Source organism: Pinus tabuliformis, chromosome Q, assembly GCF_031772625.1.
Source record: "Pinus tabuliformis cultivar Carrire ecotype Pingquan chromosome Q, CPIR1, whole genome shotgun sequence".
Lineage (NCBI taxonomy): Eukaryota > Viridiplantae > Streptophyta > Pinopsida > Pinales > Pinaceae > Pinus > Pinus tabuliformis.
This window is the reverse complement of record NC_142296.1, coordinates 1,017,612,810-1,017,627,347: the sequence shown is the minus strand read 5'-3', so window position 1 is coordinate 1,017,627,347 and position 14,538 is coordinate 1,017,612,810.

The following is a 14,538-nucleotide window of genomic DNA, read 5'->3' as shown; positions in this document are numbered from 1 at the left end:
TAAAGTAGACTTGTTTTTTGAGGAATGAGTGGTGTCTTAGGGTAGCTACTGGCTTCGGGTAAGCTTGAAACTACTCAAAATATGGTGATGTGAAGAGGGTGGCTAAAAGTACCGCTCATCGCTACTCTTCCTCGAAAAGGTAAACAATCAAGTGGAAATGTATGATCAGCCAAAATAATGGAGGTGATGGTAGGAACACAACCAAGGCTCAAAAGGCTGATAGCAGGGTAATCACAAAGGTTATTTACCGAAGGTGGGTTCATTTTTTAATGAGATTGAACTCTGGGGGAACATATGCTCATTGGCGGGTTTATTTTTTAATGAGCGAAGCCTGCGGTAACACTGCTCAACTTCGGTTTCATGTTTACACAAGCTTAAAACAAAAAAATTATGCTTGTTATAAGTTCGCATGCCCCTAGCATAATGATGCAAATCGAAGTGCATGACCCCAAGCTTCATTGCATTCAACATGGTGGTTGGAATGAAGGTTTACCTTCGAGATGTTTGAAAGACTTGACTTGGATTTTATGAGATCATAATCAAAGACTCGATTTGGAAATGGAGTTGTTTCATTTTTTAATGAGGTTGACATAGTAAAAGAACTATCCTCATAACCCTTGTTTCATTTTGTAACGAGGTCGACACAAGATAAGAATTGTCCTCATTGACCCATAGTATCAAAATGGTTAGATTTCTTATTAATCTTTGATGATGTGGAAGATATCATATGATAGATTTCCACTGTGGCCACTTCTGCCAGATAACTTGGAGGCGGGAGGGCAAAAGTACCCATTAAGGAAGGGTCTTTTAGGGGACCTACTCTAACATTTTGAAGCGATTGAGAACTTCTATGGATCAATGGAATGTTTCCAGTAACTTGTGAACTGTTGGGGAAAAAGGTTAGTTGGTCAACGATTGTAGTTCCGCCTTGGAAGGGAAATGAAATCTTTCTAAAATATGTTGACACAACAACAGCCATAGCATAAATCCAGGGCCTTCCTAGTGAGATATTGTAGTTGAGGTTTCCATCACTAACTTCAACTTCAATTTCTACTATCTTTCCCCGCAGTTCGACTTGCAAGTTACTTAATATCCCATACGTCATGTATGTTATCGCATCGAACGATTTCAATGTCATTGATGATCGCGACAAGGGTGGTGACCCTAAAGTTTTCTAGCAACTTATTGAAATTATGCAGGTAGATGTGCCCTTATCAATGATTGTTTGATGAATAGTTTTGTTGAGGGATTTTACCAGTATAAGGAAAGTGAGTTGGGCTGGTAACTGAAGTTCATATCCTTTGTGATTAAAGGCCACAAGATTGGAATCCATTGGGTGAATCCCACCTATTGATGATAATATAGCTTGCTTTTGGGAGGGGCAATTCTGCAGTACTTCAACTGTCAACATAACGGATGGTGACTGAGCCAGATCCTTCACTATATTATAATTTTGTGCTACTCAGCCACGAGGATTAAATGTTGATTTATGTACTACTCTCTTTGGCGGCTTTATTGTTAGTTTAGGAATGATGAGTGGCACAACTTCTGATGAAGTTGTTGTTGAAATGGATAGCATAAGCACTCGGGATTTGGAAGCATGATCGATAGCAACTAGATTGGTTTCTGGGTTTGGAAATGGATCAGTCAACACTGCTGAGGTGCTCGAAGATTTTAAAAATTTCTTGACCTCAACTCTATGCAGATAATTTTTTTTATAATGGTCCTCATTGCATATGAAGCATGGTTGACTTGGTTTCTTTCACCCAGTAGGGCTTTTAGAAGATTTTTTAGGAGGTGGATCTTCCTATTTTTTCTTCTTCTTTTCCCTTTTCTTCTTGCCCCTTGGTTGCTTTGGTTCTTTTCCTTTGTCAGATGACACAACCTTAACCTCTAAGGCAGGAAGTTTGTCATTTTCTTTTTTGCTAGAAACTACAAGGGCTTTACCAGTTTGAGCCTTTGCAGTTTGCGTACTTGAGGTACCAATCATGCCATCATCAGCATGAGAGTCCCTATTTGATTTAGGAGGGGGAGGAATGAAAAATTTTAGTCTAGGAGCCTCAGGAATTTTGTCATTGAGCGTTCCAAACTAAGTATAAATCAAGTCCAGATATTGTGCACGAGAAATGACTTGCTCTTTAGTGACAACTCCTCCTTTGGCCACATCTTTTGTAATAGAAGGTAATAACGACTTAATAAACCACTTAGCTAGAAGCTGATCAGGAACATAGGTCTTTACCATTCAACAATGTCATCGCCACTCATGAATATGATTAGATATGTGAGTGGCGGTCATCTGCTTAAAGTTGGTAAGGAGTTTTGTTCCTGTTTCATACCTTATGGGTAATTGAAAGTGGGTTAAAAAGGTAGTGGCAAGGGCGCTGAAGTTATCAAATGATGCTCTAGGCAATTCAATGTACCATTTCACTGTTAGACCTGTTAACGTTCGCTGAAAAAGGCGAAGCCTAATCGAATCATCATTGAGGGTGTTGGATGAACACCATAAATGAAAGGTCATTACGTGATTCAATGGATCTTCACCAAGATTTCCATTGAATATAGGAATAGTTGATGGAAGTTTATGAGGAATCGTCGGCCACCAAGGTGCATAGGCAATTGGATCATTAGTTAACCGGTTAAAATCTGGTAATTCCAGAGTTGCTACGAAGGGAAATTGTTGATTCGGGTTTGGCGAAGCGTACCCAGGATAAGATGGGATTGCTTGAGCAGACCAACATAATGTATTTGATGCTGATAACTTTGATAAGTTTGATGGACATAACCAGTATGGAATGATTGTTGATAACTGTTTTGACAATATGGTTGTCCATTACCTAAAGCGCCCTGTTGCTCAGGTCCTCGGTAAGCTTGCTGGAATTGAGGTTGTTGATATTGCATCAGCCGTGGTTGTTGAACCATTTTTTGTTGTCCAATACTGGATGATTTACCAAGATGCGTAGTCATAACACCTATTTGAGCCTGAGTCGTTCCAGTTAAGGAAGTACTAATATGAGATTGTGGCGGAGCCGTAGAGAGAAGAGGTTGTTGTACTGCAACCTAACTAATTTTAGGTTAAAATACAACAGGTTGTGCTTGTACTTACGACACAGTCACAATAGCAGGTGTAGTGGTAATAGTCGACACAGGTAGGGTTTGTTCCATTGAATATACAACCCTTGGTTGTTGAGGCAGTACTGGTATCCAACCACCGGATGTAATTCTTGTTTGACCTGAATTTTGTTGTGAGCTCTCATATGGTTTTTCTCCAAGAGGGAATAATGAAAAAGAATATTGCCCCCCATATGGTGGCAATCCAGTGCTCAAAGGATATATGGGTCTTTGAAGACTGGTTTTCCCAAATTGAAATTGGTATGCAGGATCAATTTGCTGAGCTTAAACATAAGAAATGCCAGGTAGGGTCCTGGAAGAACTAATCGGAACAAACCATGTCATCGAAATAGTTCCTAGATGGATTCCATCTAGTGATTGATAACTAGTTGGGACGGATGGTATACCAGCAAACATCGTAGGAGTGGTAGAAGGAGGTTCTATTGTGGTTGTATTGGATTACACATCCCTAGATGTTGATGGCTTCTCAAACATATTCAGTCTATCTAGAAGACTTCTTAGCGATTCGATAGGAACTTGCAATGATAGATGATTGAAAGAACTAAATTCAAGAAAAAAATGGTATAAGTGGATTCCAGCTCCAAAATGCAGTGGAGTACTGGATAGAAGATCCTCTACAACTTCTTTTACAGCAATCAATCCAGGTGGAAGAGGTAGACTGTTAAGTCTGTAAAATATTTCTGGGGCCAAAGAAGGTATAGTTTCTACAATGAAAGATATTGGAGGGGTGACACCTTCTGAATTCTGGGACTCAACTCCTAGATGTTTAGGTGAGTGAAATTTAGTTTCTGGACCATCTCTAGGTTGAGTTGTTTCAGGTATTGAGGTGTCTATAATTACACTAGGATTAGTTCTAATGTCCTCTTGTAACTGCGAAACTTCTTCTGTAAAGGTGGATGTACCGGAAATAATTGGAGTAACTGGAGTATCTGCTGATGTTGAAACACCAGTTTCAAATAAACCAGGAGATTTCGACCCAGTTAAACGAGATCGTTTCGCCCGTAATGGTTTTGCTTCCGGAGTCAAAGACGGTTGACTCGTTAGCCTCCATGAACGATGGGATTTTGATTGAATTTCTTCCATGATTGCGGATTACTTGATCAACCCAAAATAAAAAGGAGAACATGTTATTCTGAATTAAGTAAATTTTATGACGCTTTGAGACAACTTTCTTTTTCAATTTTTAAGAGTCGAGAAAAAGCTAAAGGTGACTCTAGTCGCCTTCAATTTTTAATGAGCCTGAAGTCAAAAGTGCTCAGATGGACCTTTTATTTTAATGAGTCGAAAAGGAATGAAAGTGACTACTCTAGAAATCTAGACAGAGGGATTACCAAACTAATCGCAAAACTTCAATATATACTTCGGTGGTAAATTAAATAGAAATTACCGAGGACTTTACGTATGGAAGTCAATCTTCCCGAATGCTGTGTTCAGTGAATTGCAATCAATATGGTGGCAGACACGGCTTCCTAAGGATAAAGGATATCAGCCTATTGTGGTCTCCCAGTATATACTCGATGGTACGTGGGAGCACAAGTCCATACTGGCACTTGTCATATCAAAGAGGAGGAATCACCCAACCTACGATGAAAACGATAGTTACCAAGCTTTACGACGCTGGAATATGTCTCTAGCCTAGACTTCTAAATGTTGTGCGTTAGGTTCCAAAGCGTTTTTATGTTCATTGAGGTTTATTTTATAGTTGATCTTTCTTAAGAAGTTTTCCTTTCAAGGTTCACCACGTGATGTAGATGTACAATTCCTAAATATGAAATCTAAAATGATAAACAGATGTTTGTTTTCTTTTAGCAATGAAAATCCTAGCTACTATGGATAGAAGAGTAAGATTCTTTCAACAGAGAGCAGAGAGCACACACTAAATGCACATTTCCTAAATCAATTTCCACATGCAGTCTAAATGCAAATGCACATGCATGTATTTGTTTTTCCATTTTCTTAATGTGAGAATGCCAAAAGGAAAACTAAGTACAGATCTGAACTACTTTTCTTCAAAGTGACACTTCAATAGTTTCTTTTCAAAAGATGAAAGGAAGACTAAGACGACACTTTCAATTTCGAATGGGAAACTGCTTTCGACACTTCAAACACTGACAATTCAAACACATACAATGGAAAAAGTACAATCAATTATATGAAAGAGGAAGACTTTACGACACTGTTTTTCTTGACTCAAAACAATAGTTGTGACACTTTGGAACCAAAAGATGATAATTCGATTAAGATACTATTTGCAAAGGAGGACTGTAAATGATAAAAAATTTATAAAAAAACATTCACAATTCCTGATCAATGGAGGCTGAAAAATGTAAAGGAAGAAGGTTTTCTCAGTGATATACTGATCATAGGCTGCAAAACTACTGAATAGAGCTGAAAACAATGAAGAAAAAACCAAATTCTGGAGAGAAAAACAGTCTCATTCAATCATCGCACCTGTCCTTAAGGGAAACAGGGATGCATCTCTGCAGCACATGGGAGGTGTGATGCATCTAGACTGCCAATGAGAGATGGTGTGATGGTCTAGAGCACGAGACTGAGCTTGGTTTTTGCTCAAATTTTTTAGAGTCAAGCTATGATAGACAGTAAACACAAAGTATAGGGGTATGATCTTATGAGGTTATTGAGCTACCACTAGGGCACTTAGGATGTTTGCAAGTCAGATGTTCAGTTCATAAACCAACCTAGAGATTGACTAAAGCAGTGTTGATCTACTTTGCACTTGCATAGCAAGTGTATTTCGAAGGCTAGCTAGTTTAACTTCAAGCTCCATCTGTAGTTCATAAAGCAAACAAATAAAAACAAACAAACAAACTATTCGCTCCCCAGCGGAGTCGCCATTTTGTTTCCAGGAAAACTAGTGTTGCTAATTGATCTGCTAGTTCCACTAAGACTGGTAGCTATCTTAGAAACAAACAATTCAAATCAACTTGTATTTTCCTTTATGGATGATAGATAAGAGAGAAGCAAAGAGCACCAACCTCAGTCTTTTGCTTGGCTCCTTGCTTGTTTCCTCTCTCCTTTGATAGAGCTTTCGCCACTCCTTTCTCACTTGTCCCGCTTCAAAGAACACCTGTAGAGGCAAAGAAACAAAAATACCATCAAAGCATAGAGATCTATAATGCCATAAACAATGTAGAATCAGATGTACATTAACCATACAAATGCATACACACATACAAGATTCAAAAATAAGAAAGCATATGGAGGAAAACTAAAATAACTTTATTGCTAGAAGTATAAGAGAGGATTACAACCCAACTGTCTGATCCAGCACCATCCTCCCAGGATGAAAGCCCTCTTCACCTCATGAAAAGCAAGATCACCCAACAATACAATGTCTCAAAGAGAAACCAATAGCACTTCCTTACAAAATACAAAATTCCAGACTTTGGATCTCTGGGATGAGTGATCCATTTATAGATATTTGTAGAGGGTTGAGTCAGCTTCTGGTTTTTTGATTAGTTTCATTTCATTAATAGTTCTTGGTTCCACTTGGAGATTTCATGATCTCTTACTCATCCTTGGGCGAATTTAGAGAGGCAAGTGTCATATGAGCAGTTTCTAGAAGATTCTCTGAGTTTCCACCTAGCAAACTTCCTCTACCATTTGTCTGCTCTCCCTCATCGCACCCTATAGAAGGGATTTTTACTATGCATCGCACCCCTTGTGTGTAATAGGTGAGATGCATCACACCTTCAACATGGAGCAGTCTGTATGGTCTAGTTTTGACCAATTCTGAGTAGTTTTTTAGGGAGAACTTATGGGAAATGATGTAATCAGTTTACCTTGATCCTTTAAAGTTTGAAACAACACTTTTAGGGGTTTGAGAGACCTTGGTTTATTAACATATTTGATTGGGGTTTCAGTGCCCAAATATGTCTATAACACCCCTGTCCCACATGAGCCCCCCTAAAAATTGGGGGGGTGGTGTCACCATATGACTCTCAAGTGTCTTTGCCAACTTCTGCATCCCCATGTTCTAGAAATTTGGTTTAAAATTAGAATTATCAATGTAAGACTACTTTTCATGAAGAACCATCCTCTCTTAGCTCTTGGGAATTAAAGCTTTTTAAAGAAGAAACAGTTTTACTTATTCAAGAAAAATTCATCTTTTTCCATTCCAGTCCCTTCCTACATGTGCACATACTCATATGCTAACATTTCGGCTTAATGAGAACAATAATTCCCTTGTATTCTTGTAAATAGATTGTTGTAGCTCTCTTTGATCCATGATGTACTCATTGTCCCTTGAAGTAATATATGATGCATCGAAAAAACTTGCAGGATTTTGTCAAATTTTAATTACTTCTCCCTTTAAAAATCTTGCAATAATGGACTAAAAATTGCTATATTCAATGCCAAAAAATATTAATTTACTGAGAACATGGTCAAGTGATTAAAGCACTTTCAGTGCTCATACTTGGGTTCAAAACCCAGAACACATGTTGTCACACTAATGTTGCCCACAGAGTTAACTTCTGCATCCATGGAGTAGAAGTCCAAGTTACATGGATGACCTAAGGATGTAGATGATCTAAATGAATGATTTCAGGTTCAAGCCTTTTGTGGACTTTACAGAATAGATACTTCTTGGTCACAACATTTGAGCCCAAGGAAGAGCCAAAAATTAACAAAACGCTATTGAACAACAAAGGAAAAAAATTGTGCCTTGACCAAAATCCCATGAATGATAATAAGTTAATAAAACATTAATCTAACCTTTACATACTTCATTGTAGACTTTTTAAAGTCCTTATCGAAAACCAAACCTAACTAGAGTTATAGCACTAATTAGGACAAATCCTTCGATTTCCCCCAGCAAGATTACCAATTCAAAACCCTAATAGGTTACCAATAGGGTGTTGGTTCAAAACTTACTGGCTAGGTAGATCACATGTTGATGTAGTTCAATTCTCATCACATAACTATATATATTAGGTGGATGATATAGAAAAAATATATATATTAGGTGGATGATATAGAAAAAATTAGAATATGATGTCTTAGGTAGTAATGAGAATGATATGGCACTCCTTGGCACTCAAAGAATACATTAAAATATCAGAAATGCTAGTGAAGGTGGTAGTCATTAATTTTTATTAATAGGACAAAAAATCCATGGGAATTATTCAATTTAATTCAATAGCACACAAGAAGACATATTGGAAAATCTTCACATGAATCCCTATGGTTCATGGGTAAACTATAAAGATTGGATAACCTTGAATTTAGAGCAAGACACTCCTTAATACTAAATAGGTTCATAATAAATTTCTATAGCATCTAAAGGTAGATACCTTACTCAATCTTGATGATAAAGCAATGCAGGAAATAGAAAAATAGCAAGTATTTGAAATAAGTCATTGCCTTGCATTATATCCAAATATAATGAAATAAAAAAACAATGTTGACTATAACTCTTGAACATTTATCTTGATAGCTGAAGAAAGTTATCCATAACTTAATAGACAATTGGGAAAAAGTTCTTGATTAAATAAGAAAACATATAAAAAGTAGGATACAAATTCTGCAAAAAGGGAGGTGAATCTTCTGGTAGACTCTCGGATATTTTGTGAATACAGTTCCCCCTAGGGCATTAGAGAAATTTAGTCTACAAATTTCAAAATTCCAACTCTTTACAAAGTCTTCAATTCTTTCTTTTATCCCCTGTTGCATACTAAGTTACAACCTTCTTTAGTGTAACTTCTTTCTAAGAAGAGAAAGGAAGATGAGGTCTCTTTAGGGGGTTTTTCACCTTAGGTATGAAGGGTATCAATTTTCTTAGAAAATAGTGTATTTTGTTGGCATTATTTCTCCATGAATTCCTACATTTGTAACAATTTGTTAGATGTCTTATCTATAGTCATAAAGTGAAGATGTTATTAGTGTATTTCCACGTATTCATTCTAAATGCCATTTTTTATTCTAAAAATACTATCCCCTCAATGAATGTATCAACATCCACTTGGAAATGGATTGATGGAATGCGTTATGAAGAAAATGACAAATGACTTTTCCTAGCTTGTTTTTCCACATGAATGCACCTTTGCTTCTCATCTATTCATTTTAATTTGGAGCTATTTCCCTTGACCTTTCTTTTTGTTTTTGCATAGGATATACCAACACTAAAGCTTGAAACAGTGGAAAACAAACTTGTTCTTTTTCTGATTCTATCTATTGTTGTTAATATGGCCCTCGTAGGTTTCTAGTTTATTAGCCATGTAAATTTAGTAGCAACATTTGGAAATGGACCCAAACCCAGCAACCATATTTCAAATTCTGTGTGAATTCCTTTATTGGAAGGTTGGTTGTCATTCTACCAACCATTATTTTAATATTCCTTTTTGATCTAGTGTAGAAACTTGCCTATGCCCTAAGGACTTACACCACTAAATCCTAAGAAGTTACCTCTTTCTCCCAATATATGAAATAAAAGAGCATGGGAGTTCATGTTAAACTTACTATATAAAACATCTGCAACATTCACACTTCCTTTCCCATCACTCAGTACAATTCAATCTTCCTATAGTTTTACAGAATCAGGGGCCTTCATATTTTGCACAATGATTCTGAGTACATTATCTTAAATGATTTCCAATGAGAATAAGATTCAGATGAAGGAACAAGTTGTCTTCAAGTGAGAGGGAGCTGGAATTTCACTGATAGCGTTAGTTTTGTAAGAGCTTCAAAAATATCAATGCCAAACTAAATACAAGTTGTTGGATCTAGCACTAGCATAAGGAACACCATTATACCAAAAAATTATAACGATGTCACAATGTGAAGAAACAAAATGAGCTTGCATCTGACAAGTACAATAAACATTCAATGATTCCTACTGGATCTATATATGCGGGTACATTTATATTCATAAAATATGAAGGCCAAGTAGATAGTTGATGTTCACTAATGCTTTCAATAATGGGAATATACTTTCTCACATAGTTTGGATCAAGAGAGTTGAAGACTTCTTCCACTCTATCCATTTGTGGGGCTCTCTGCTACTAATGCAACCAATATTGCTACAAATGCAATAGAGACAAACATTCAAACTGAGATTACAAGAGTTATTGCTACTTTGAACATCTTAGCCAACACAGTACACTTTTTTTAATACCTAAATGTGACAACTAAACTATGACAAACATCATAAATGATGCAGACTGCTCAGATGTCATGACTGCATTGAAACTGACAACTAGGACAAGAGTATCCAAAAAAGCACCTAGAGGCTCGAACTTGCCAAATACATTGCATAATTTAGACCTCATGGAAATTTCATACATATTATGTTTCAATGGATCTCTAAAGTTTGACAATGACTAACTAGAGGGAAATCATGTACAAGCCCTGAAAGTTGATAAAGAATTGGAACAGTCCCATAAAGAGGCACTTGTTTTTCCAATTGAAGGACAGTTTGGTGGAAGCTATAAGGGAGTCAAAGACATGTTTGAAGAATCTGAAGAAGAAAAATAAAATGGTGGTGTCTTCCCTATTACAATGGGGAGTCTCATAGGCTCCCTTGAGGATGATAACGCTGACTATGAAGAAAATTCTAAAAATTTTCAGTTTGATGCCTTGAGTAGTGATAAAGACGCTTCTCCAAAGGAGGATAAATGTGATTTTCTTAAAAAAACCACTGGAGACAAGAAAAGGGGCATGGAGTAGTGAGTGAATGATCCTCTTTTCAGCATCATCGGATACCACCATGAAATTTTTCTACCTAGTGAGATAGGGGTGGTATTGCAGTAGTAACAAATGAAGAATCTGAACCAGGGTCTAGAAGAGACAACATCATTTGCCTCATGGGATATGATGGTATGCTCATTTTCCTAGAAGGACATAGTAGAAAAATGAGTCAGGTTGAAGAATTGAGGTGCATAGAAGATCTAGGTTATGAAGTCTCGAGGCTGAAAGGGATAATTTCCTATTGGAAAATGCAAACCTCATGACACCAAACCATGCTCATGATATTGATGAAAGTATCGTTGTTTTGGACTTAGAAATTGAGCAAGACAATTACACATTTATAGCCATACATTTGGAGGATTTTAACTTAAATTCTTCATGCATGCCATCTAATGAGGACCCAGGAAAGGAGTTTCTGTAGAGGGCTAAGGTTAAGTGTGTTAGAGACAAGATTTCAAGACCAGTAAAAGGACCCTCAAATCAACCTTCTGAAGGGTTGCTCTGTGAATCAGATTCTGTAAGTTTGAATAAAGGTTTGATTCAAAATCAACACCAGGGATGACATGATAAGGTTTTCCTTATCAGAAAGAGCACCATTCTTCGAGCCCAAGCCATGATACAAACATGAGTGTTCTTGGCCCTAGAGACAACCTTTCCTTTGCTAGAATGAAAATATATTTTTCATGAACCAAAGAGAGTCTGAATGTGGGTGTTTTCAACTTTGCACAAGAGCTTTAGAGGGTGGATTTAATGAAGTTATCAGTGATAAGGAGGGTTTCTCTCCCATAATATGCTAGTTTCACAGTGATCAAGGACTTATAGGCTGATTTTTGCCTAGAATGTTGAGAATTCATGATCCCATGGTATCAAAGGAAGGGAATGAGGACACTAACCCACCAACAACAACACTTGTGGCTTGTAAGTACTCTTATTTTAACATGTCACCTTTTTCATGATGAATAAACACGAGAAAGGAACACTGCAACCTTGAGATGATGAAGTGGATTCATTGGATAATTGATTTTTCCTTAACAAATCTATGTTGATATGTTCATATTTGAGGGTTCTCAAAAACTCCTTTACGGAGCACTTTCCCCCCAAGTTAGAGCCATATACTATCTAACATTTTGCACATGGATTGGCATATATATTCTAGAATCTAGAATACAAGGGAAGTCCTATGGAAGGAAGCCATTGATGATAAATATAAATGACCTCCTGATTACAGTTTTATTGTTATGTAATCACACATGAGAAACTCCTATAGGATCCAATGTGATGCTTTCCTAGAAAAAATGTATTAACTGTAAATTTTTTCTTTTTACAGTTAAAATGGCCTTGGAAAGACAATGCAACTCATATTTTGTAGCCTATCTTATCGGTTCAAAGGGAAATCAAAGATTTCTCTCATAATCATGCTATCATATTCAATAGGAAGGAGGGTCCTTGATATGTACCAACATTTATTACATCATGGTGATGACAAAATCAAGTGTTATTGAAGGTTTGATCTTAGACAAAATGCAGTGTTAGCACACAGCTTGTTCTTACAGATTGTAACATGTCCTTTCAGATCTGTGGAGTGAGTATCATCTTAGAATATTCTGGTATAGGTTGGCACTAATATGCATCAGCAAGTTCCCAGTGTAGACCTATGTAGAACTCTTATATTACAGAGCTTCCCAGTGAACTAATTACAGATAACTTTGTTGTTGAACACTTGCAAAGATTGGCAAAGTAAACATATATTGAACTGCAATTTGTTTGTTTTATTTATGACCACAGAGGAAAGCACATGTTGGCATTATTTTAAGTAGGGATATATGTTTAAGTCAATGCAATGGAAGTGGTTACATACATTGTAAAGAAACAACAACTTCTCCATACACAAGATTTATTAGTAGATTTTCTAGTGAATGATCCTCTAGTTGCATCTTTTTTTCTTAGCCTTTGAAATCATCACAAGTGCCTAGAAACCTAGAATAGACTCACCCAATTATAGTAAATTCATGTTGTTTCATGACCTCAGATCTATGGTGTGTTCTGAATCTGATATTAAGAATAGTACAAATAGATGCCCAGTGATGCGTTGGAAACAGAGAAGGCCATGAAAGTACTTATTGGAGCATTGTAATTCCTAGCTATCTATAGGAAAATACTTGCATGAGTAGAGTATGAATTCTAAAGTGATTGTCACAGTAAGGGGATGGAACAACTGAGATCACCATCTGAGCAATGAATTTGGTCTTCCACACTGGAACTTTTCACCTTCTTAGTAGTCTAAGGCTCTCTGGACAGATCAAATCTTATGCCCTTCATTTTTAGCTCCTGAATACATCCACTCATAGCCATAGAAGAAACCCTGTAATTACCATTTTCCCATTCTACAATGAACTTAGAATCATCCCTTATCCAAAGAAATTTTATACCTCTTTCAACAACAAATTTTAGCATCAATAAAGTGCAAATATCTCTACTCTATTATTAGTATCAACCCTGACTACTACCTTTAAAGAAACAACATGGTTGTATCCAATAATTATATTTCCTCCTCCTCCATATTTTCCAGGAATACCTTAACAAACTCCATCAAAATATCTCCATGCCTTAAATTTATCAATCTCATAGTTTTTCAAATTTCATTGGTTGTTCATCTTTATAGGTTTGAAAATACCTCGATATGCATATTTGACATGATGAACTCATGATACCCAACTAATACACGATATTCATGATATCCACTTATATATATATATATATATATATATATATATATATATATATATATATATATATATATATATATATATATATATATATATATATATATATATATATATATATATATATATATATATATATATATATATATATATATATATATATATATATATATATATATATATATATATATATATATATATATATATATATATATATATATATATATATATATATATATATATATATATATATACTGTTGCTAGCACAACACAATTCTTATTCTATTTTCCTAAACACCACACCAAGGAACACACATCTAGCATTCTACCGCTTGATTTTTCTCAACTGAAAATTTGAGCCTTGAGGAAAATTTGTCAACAACAAGTAACTTCAATCAATATTCACTGAAGCATCAATGGTTCGTACAAACCAGAAGCATGCATAGAAACCAACTGTACCTATCAATACAAAGAAAGCATTGGGATAATTGCCATGTATTTGAAGTACAAAATAGCAGAGACATTGTTTGTAATATCCATCTTTGTGAAGAAATAGAATGTAGCATACAGGAATAGGTAAAGTGAAGATAATCCTGAAGTTAGATAAGCTCTCCACCACTAGTGGTAGTCCTCACTACACAATTGAAAGTGGCAGAGGACAATAGTGATCTCTGCACAAGTAATGATAAGGACAACAAAGACAATGAATAGAAACCCTAAAATGTAATAAAATTGATGCAGCCAAATAGATGTTAAGATGAAGAGTAATTGAATGAAAAGTGCACTAAAGGGTAATATTCCTCTAATGAGTACTGAGAAAATTGGATGCATGTACCATTCATGCTCTGGAATCTACCTGGGAATTTTATTTGTCTTAACATGATCTTCAATAATAAGTTTCTTATAGCCAAAGTAACTACCAACAAAGACACAAATATCACAAACCACAAAAATAGCAAAGTAGCCATTGTCCTAATTG